Raw genomic sequence first — 8,596 nt, 5'->3', positions numbered from 1 at the left:
GTTTAAGATATTGAAGATTCTGTAAATATAAGCACATACTGTATCTCTTTAGGACCTATGGAGTTTGTACGTTCTCCCCTTGACCATGTGGATTTCCTCCAGGGGCTCTGGTTTCGTCCCACAGTCCAAAGACGTACAGGTTAGGGTTAGTGAGATATGGGCATGCTAGGTTGGTGCCAGAAGCATAGGACACATCCTATGTTGGTTGTTGACACAGCCAACACATTTCACTGTATGTTTTGATGTACAGTTGACAAATAAATCTAATCTAATCTTATCTTTATGATAAATACGAGAAAGTATGCAGAATTTTACAAATCTGCAGCACCTATGGAAAAGAGTCAACAGTCGATGTTTAGGGCTGAGACCCTTCTTCAGGACTGAGAAGGAAGGGGGAAGATGCCAGAATAAGATGATGGAGGGGGGACGGAGGGGAAAGAGGCTAGCTGGAAGGTGAAAGGCCAAGTTAGGTTGGGTGGGAAAGGTCAAGGGGCTGGAGAAGAAGGAATCCAATAAGAGGGGAGAGTGGACCATAAGACAAAGGGAAGGAAGGGGACCCAGGAGGCTGTTAGGTGAGAGGAGGTTAAAGGTCACATTGGGGAAATGGGGAAAGGGTGGAAGAAATTGTTAACTGGATCTTTATGATTGTTTCATTCATTTGTCTGCTGTCCACAATGAAGGTGTACGCTGGGCTATCAGAGCTCAGTTCATTTCTCCTGAATTTCGCAAATTGGCAGCCTCTGTTTTCTGAGGAGGCTGAAGAAAATCTGGAATTTGCACACCCATACTGGCATCATTTGAATTTTCTCTTCATTTAGAAAATAACCTACCCTTTCATTTCTTCTACCAAAGTGCATATCCATACATTTCCTGGCACTATATTCTAACTGCCACTTCTTTGCCAATTCTAATCTAAATCCTTCTGTAGCGTCTCTGCTTCCCCAGGACTGCCTGCCCCTCCAACTATCTTCGAACTGTCCGCAAACTTTGCCATAAAACCGTCAGTTCCATCATCCAAGTTATTGACAAGCAATGTAAAAAGAAGCGGTCCCAACACAGGTTCCTGCCGAACACCACTGAACACCGGCAGTCAATCAGAAAAGACTCATTTTATTTCCACTGTTTGCCTCCTGCCAGTTAGCCACTGCCTTATTCATGTTTGTATCTTTCCTGCAACACCAGGGGCTCTGAACTTGTTAGGCAGCCTCATTTATGGTACCTTGTCAAAGGCCTACTCATACCCACAGTCAACCAATTCTCTTTTGTCTATCCTGTTTTTTATTTCTTCAAAAAATTCCCAGAGATGTATCAGGCAGAAGGTTCCCCTACAGAAACCATGCTGACCGGCCAATTTTATCACATGCCTTCAAGTACTGTAAAACCACATGCTTAACAATTGATTCCAACGTCTTCCCAACCACTGAGGTCAGACTAACTGGTCTATAATTTCCTTCCTTCTACCTCTCTCCCTTCTTGAAGAGTGGAGTGACCTTTGTAATTTTCCATTCCTCTGGGACCTTGCCAGAATCAATTGATTCATGAAAGATCATTACTAATGCCTCCACAATCTCTTCAGCAACCTCTTTCAGAACCCTGGGTGTACACGATCTGGTCCAGGTGACGTATCTTCCTTCAAACCTTTCTGTTTCTCAAGAATCTTCTCCTTAGTGATGGCAACTTCACACTCTTCTGCCCCCTTACACTCTTGCACTTGTGTCTTCTGTAGTAAAGAATGATGCAAAATATTTATTCAGCTTGCCTGCCATTTCCTTGTTCCTCCATTACTATCTCTCCAGCATCATTTCCCAGCAGTCCGATATCTACTCTTGCCTCCCTTTTATACTTTATGTATCTGAAGAAACTTTTGGTATCCTTTTTAATATTAGTGGCTAGCTTTCCTTTGTATTCCATCTTTTCCTTCTTAATAACTTCTTTAGTTGACTTCTGTTGGTTTTTAAAAGCTTCCCAATCCTCTAAATTCCCACTATTTTTGTTCCATTATATAAGACCATAAGAGCATAAGACATAGGATCAGAATTAGGCCATTTGGCCCAACAAATCTACTCTGGAATTCATCATGACTGATTCAATCTTCCTCTTAACCCCAATCTCCTGCCTTTTCTCCGTATCTCTTCATACCTGCATATTGAAATCACCCATGACTATTGAAACATTGCCCTTATAGAGTGTATTTTCTATCGCCCAATGTAATTTGTAGACCACATCCTTACTATTGCTTGGGGGTCTGTATACAAGTTCCATTTGGAATTTTTTACTCTTCCAGTTCCTTAGCTCTACCCATAATGATTCAACACCGTCCAATCCTATGTCTCCTCTCTCTAAAGATTTGGTTTCATGTTTTACCAATAGAGCTACGTTGTCCCCTCTGCCTATTTGCCTCTCCTTTCGATACAATGTCCTTGGACATTCAGCACCTAGCTGTATTCTTCTTTCAGCCATGATTCAGTGATAGCCATAATGTCATACATGCCAATCTGTAGCTATGCTATAAGTTCATCCTCCTTATTCCATATACTGCATACATTCAAATATAATACGTCAATTCCTGTATTCACCCTTTTTGATTTTGTCTACCTTTTACTTTGAAACTCATCTTGTTAACTATAATTTTGCCCTATCATCAGCCTCTTCTTGCGAGGAGTCTCACTGCACATTGCCTCTGTTTGTAAACCCACTACCTCATCCTCAGAACTATCACTCTAGTTCCCATCCCCCTGCCAAATTAGTTTAAACACCAACACCCACCCCCCAACCGAACAACTCTAGCCAACCAACCTGCAGGGATATTGGACCAGCTTGGATTCAGTTGTAACCTGTCCCTTTTGTATAGCTCATACCTTCCCCAGAAGAGACCCAGTGATCCATAAATCTGAACTATTGCCTCCGGCACCAGTTCCTCAGCCACACAGTCACCTGCCAAATCATCCTATTCACTAGTGTATGGCATGGGCAGCAATCTGGAGATTACTAACCTGGAGGTTCTGTTCCTTTACTTTCTACCCTAAAGCCTTTCTTGCCTAAAGCCTCTCTTCAGGATCTCCTCCCCTTGTCTACCTGTGTCATTGGTGCCAATATGTACCAAGACTTCTGGCTGCTCACCCTGCCCCTTCAGAATACCATGGACACAATCCAAGACATCCCTGATCCTGGCACCAGGAGGCAACATACCATCCGGGTGTCTCTATAGAATCCGGGTGCCCATAGAATCTTATTCCTGTTTCCCTGACTATGGAGTCACCACTGTAGTCCTCCACCTCTTTTCTCTTATATGCAGAAAAAGGCTAATAAAATCATGAACAATCCCACCTACCTTGATCATTGACTGTTTGTCCCATTCCCATCAGCTCCCATCAGCACCCATGGCAGGACCACCAGACTCAAAAACAATTACTTTCCCCAAGCAGAAAGGCTGATCAATAATTCTCCCCCCCCCCCCCCCACCGCCATACACTCTCCAACCACCAATCATTTCCTGTCAGAGTCACCTTATGTACAGACACCCCTGTGCCTAGCGTTTCTTTATGGACATACAATCAATCTATGTATATAAGCTATCTTATTTATTTCTATTTACAGTATGTCATTTCTTATTATTGTTTTCTTTATCATATAGTTGCTCTTTCAGTTGCACTACATAACCCTAGTCTAATCATAGATCAACTGTACCTAGTAATTGGTACATTTTTGGAATATGGCAGGAAGCAGAGCACCCACTGGAGGAACATACAAACTCATTACAGATGCTGCTGGAATTGAACTCTGAGCTCTGATGCCCCGAGCTGTAATGGTATCAGACTGATTGTTACATTATTGTGGCACCCTATGAGATCCGTATCTCTCCATTGGCTGCATACTCAGTTGCCTATGTGAAATGCTACTGACTTAACTGCTTCTGCTACCAGCATATAGGCACCCTATAAGACTCCCAGAAGGTTAATTTACAGGTCAAGTCTGTGGTAACAAAGGCAAATGCAATGTTAGCATTTATTTCAAGGGGAATAGAATATAAAAGCAAGGAGATAATGATGAGCCTTTATAAGACAGTAGTCAGGCCACACATAGAGTATTGTCGACAGTTTTGAACCTCGTATCTCGGAATAGGGTGTGTTGTCATTGGAGGACGTTCACAAGGCTGATTCTGGGAATGAAGGGGTTAACATACAAGGAGCATTTGGCAGCTTTGAGCCTGTACTCACCGGAATTTAGAAGAATGAGGGGGATCCCATTTGAACCAAGGTCTGTGTTAAAATTTGCCTCGCATGTCTCCTTTGAACTTTCCCCTTCTCATCTTAAATGTATTTCAACCCTGGGAAAGAGATCTTGAGTGCCCACACTGAAGCGCCTGTTTCTGCACTGTAGTGTACAATGACTCTGTGACTCTGACCTTCCTGCAACAGAACAACCAGAACTGCACGCAATGCCCCAAGTGCAACGTTTATTCAACCCCACATTGACTTACTAACACCCTCCCCCACAATGCAGACAAGCATCCCTTATGCCTTCTTCACCACAGTATGCTTTGCTACATTCAGATATGGACTTGGGTCCTAAAATATTTGATTAGCAGTTTGAGAAGATTTTGGTTAGTCACCAAAGACTCTAACAAATTTCTGTGGTGTTCAAGGATGTACTATAAGCATTCTAACAGGATGCATCACCATCTGGTGTGCAGGCACTAATGCACAGGATCAGAAAAAGTTGTAGAGCATTGTAAGCCCAGCATTCTCCATCATGGGCACTAGCCTACTCAGCATCAAGAATATCTTCAAAAGCTGATGCCTCAAGAAGGCAGCATCTATCATTAAGGACCGCCACCACACCAGGACATGCTCTCATCTCAGTGCTACCAACAGGAAGTAGGCACAGAAGCCTAAAGAACCCAAATACAATGTTTTAGGATCAGTTTCTTCCCCTCCACCATCAGATTTATGAACAGTCTTTCAACCCATGAACTCTGGCTCACTATTGTTCTTTGCCCTATTTATTTCTTTATCCAATCAGGCAGCAGAAACCTGATTGGATGAGGACTAACCAATCAGGACGGATGGATGTTTGGGATTATAAATACCACTGGACTTGTCATGTCCAGGTGTTATCCCTGATGAAGATGACAGGATCATTTTGATGACAAGACTTCATCATCAAAACAACAGTTAAGATCAACACTTGTGGTTGGCTGGGAGCACAAAAAGAGTTTAATCAACAAGTGACAGTGATAATAACACAAACAAAATGCTGGAGGAACTCAGCAGGTCAGGCAGCATATATGGATATAAATAAACAGTTGATACTTTGGGCTGAGAGTCTTCATCAGGAATGGGAAGGAGGGGGACATGCCAGATATAACAATGTGGGTGAGGGGGAAGGAAGACAAGCTACAAGGTGATAGGTGAAGCCAGGTGGGTGGGAAAGGTAAAGGGCTGGAGAAGAAGGAATCTGATAGGACAGGAGAGTGGACCATTGGAGAAAGGAAGGAAGGTGGGACACCAGAGCAAGGTGATTGGCAAGTGAAGAGAAGAGGCTAAGGGGGGGGGGGGATAGAAGAAAAGGGAAAATGGGAGGAAAAACTACCAGAAATAAATGTTCATAACATCAGATTGGAGGCTACCTAGACAGAATATGACGTATTGCTCCTGCACTTTGAGACTGGCCTCATTGTGGCAGAGGAGGAGGCTATGGACCAACATGGAATGGGGATAGGAATTAAAATTGTACACCACCAGGAAGTCCAGCTTTTGGCAAATGGAGAAGAGGTGCTCAACAAAGTGATCCCCCAATTTACATTGAGATTCACCTAATGTATAGGAGGCAGTATCTGGAACACCAGATACTGTAAACGATCTAACTGGTTGATGGGTGAAGTGTTACCTTACCTGGAAGTACAGTCTGGTGCCTTGAATGGAGGTGGTGAACGTGCAGGTGGAGCACTTCAGTCACTTGTAAAGATATCTGCCAGGATGGAGATGGGTGGGGAAGGATGAATGGGCAAGGGAATTGTGTGGGGAGTGATCCCTGTGGAAAGCAGAGAGTGAGGGGTGGGAGGTGAAAATGTGTTTAGAAGTAGGATCCCGTTGAAATTGCGGAGAATGATGAGTTGAATGTGAAGGTTCATAGCATGGTAGGTGCTCCGGGCTGTATCTCTAACCAACAAAATGACTAACTAACTAGATAGATAGAGAGAGAGATAAGTAAATGAATCTCACAGTGACAAATGGGCAGGAGATACAGAAGCCTGAATCCCACACAATTTACAAATGTTTCTATGCAGGTAACTACATTCCCTATACACAGGCAAACATTCTCTTCCAGCAAGGCTGTTGTATTCACCACGTTAGCTATACTTCAGAAGTAATTGAATCTCTGTATAATATGCTCTTGCTTCCTTAGGTCATGAACTGTATCTCATAAATAGAAATTCTTTCTCTATGTTTAGCAACAATAACTTTAACATTCTCAACAAGCAAAGTAACTCGCTGGAATGGGTTTGCATTATTCCCTTGCAATGAAGGCTCAGAACACAAAGGACGCTAGCTGCAATGATCAATGATAATTTGGTGGTCAGTAGGAAATATTACAAACTCGAAATTCAGATTGACAAAGAGGTAAGAGTAAGTCTAACATTCTCTACCTCATGATAAGAAGTTGTACTTGAATGCAGACAAGGATCACACTGTTGTCTTATTTCTACTCAGCAGCATGCAGCTCCTTACAGCAAACAGATGATTTTATTTAGAGGTACAGCACAGTAGAAGGTCCAAAGAGCCCGTGCCACCCAATTACACCTATATGAACAATTAACCTATTTAAAATATGGGAGGAAACCAGAGCGCGTTGAGGAAACCCACACAGTCACAGGGGAACATACAAACTCCTTTCAGACAGTGGCGGAATTGAACCCAGCTATAATGCCATAGTTGTTGTCATCTTTCATTCATTCTGTTATGGTTATTATTCGATTATAGATTTGTTGAGAATGCCTGCAAGAAAATTAAACCTGGGGTTATATATGGTGGCATACGAGGGTTGATTGATAAGTTCATGGCCTAAGGTAGAAGGAGTCAATTTTAGAAAATCGAACACATTTATTTTTCAACATAGCCCCCTCCTACACTTACACACTTAGTCCAGCAGTCATGGAGAATACGGATCTTGGACCTTCAGAAAGTGTCCACAGCACGGGTGATTGATAAGTTCGTGGCCTAAGGTAGAAGGAGATGAGTTATTAACTTCAAAATTTCTGCAGAATCACTCAAAGAGTTGACCTGCATGTGCGTGTAACAAGAGTTGTATTACTCATCTCCCTCGACCTTAGCCACCAACTTATCAATCATCCCTCTGTGGACACTTTCTGGAGGTCCATGATCCATATGCTCCACGCCCACTGGACAAAGTGTGTAAGTGTAGGAGGGGAATATGTTGAAAAATAAATGTGCTAGGTTTTTTAAAATTGACTCCTTCTACCTTAGGCCATGAACATATCAATCACCCCTCGTATATGTACTTTGATAATAAACTTACTCTGAACTTTGAATGCTAGCTGCTACTCTGGCTTTCCCAAAAATTCTCCAATCTGACAGGCCCAGAATTTGGTGATAGGTTCTGGATTATTATTGTCACATGTATCGAGTTAGACTGGGCATTGTTTATTTGAGTACCATCAATACGGATCATTCCATATGCAAACACATTGATGTAGTGCGAAAGGAGAACACAGTGAGCCTAAGGCCTGCACACAATCACTTGGGATCAGCTTCTTCACCTCTGTCACCAAATTTTTGTATGTTCATGAACACTACCTCCTTATTTCATAGATTTTTGCACTATGTATTTATTTTAGCAAATTATTTAATTTTTATGTTTGTGCATGATTTATTTATTATTGATTTATTGAGTTACAGCACGGAGTAGGCCCTTCTGAACTTCTGAGATGCGCTGCCTAGCAATCCCCAATTTAACTTAGTCACGGGAAAATTGACAATGAACAGCTAACCTATGAACCAGTACGTCTTTGGACTGTGGGAGGAAACTGGAGCACCTGGAGGAAACCCACGTAGCCACAGAGAAAACGTACAAACTCCTTACAGGCAGTGGTGGGAATCAAACCTGAGTCGCTGGTACTGTGAAGCATTGTGCTAAGCACTGCATTACCATGCCATTGGGACTGCTACCACAAAGCACAAATTTCATGTCATACTGTATATGATAGTGACAATAATTAACCTGATACTTGCTACCTCACTGTATCTATCAGCTTCCCAACAGGCACAGTATCTCTTATTTATGCCGGGATCTGAACATTAATAGTTGGCGCTTTACAGGAGCATTATTAGATAAAGATCAGTGGAAGGGGACAATGGTGGAAAGGGTGAATAGTTTCAAGTTCCTGCTTGTCAACGTCTCCTGGGCCCAACCTACTGATCAATTATGAAGAAGGCCCCTCAACGGTTATCTTTCTTTAGGTGTTTGAGGAGATTTGATCTGTCACCAAAGACACAAGCAAATTTCTACAGATGTACCATGGAGAGCATTTTGTCTCATTCCTTCACTGTCTGGTATGGGGGAGGGGGGTGCTGTG

The sequence above is a fragment of the Hypanus sabinus genome, chromosome 11 (assembly GCF_030144855.1).
Source record: "Hypanus sabinus isolate sHypSab1 chromosome 11, sHypSab1.hap1, whole genome shotgun sequence".
In the NCBI taxonomy this organism is placed as follows: Eukaryota; Metazoa; Chordata; class Chondrichthyes; order Myliobatiformes; family Dasyatidae; genus Hypanus; species Hypanus sabinus.
Note: the sequence above shows the minus strand (reverse complement) of the source record.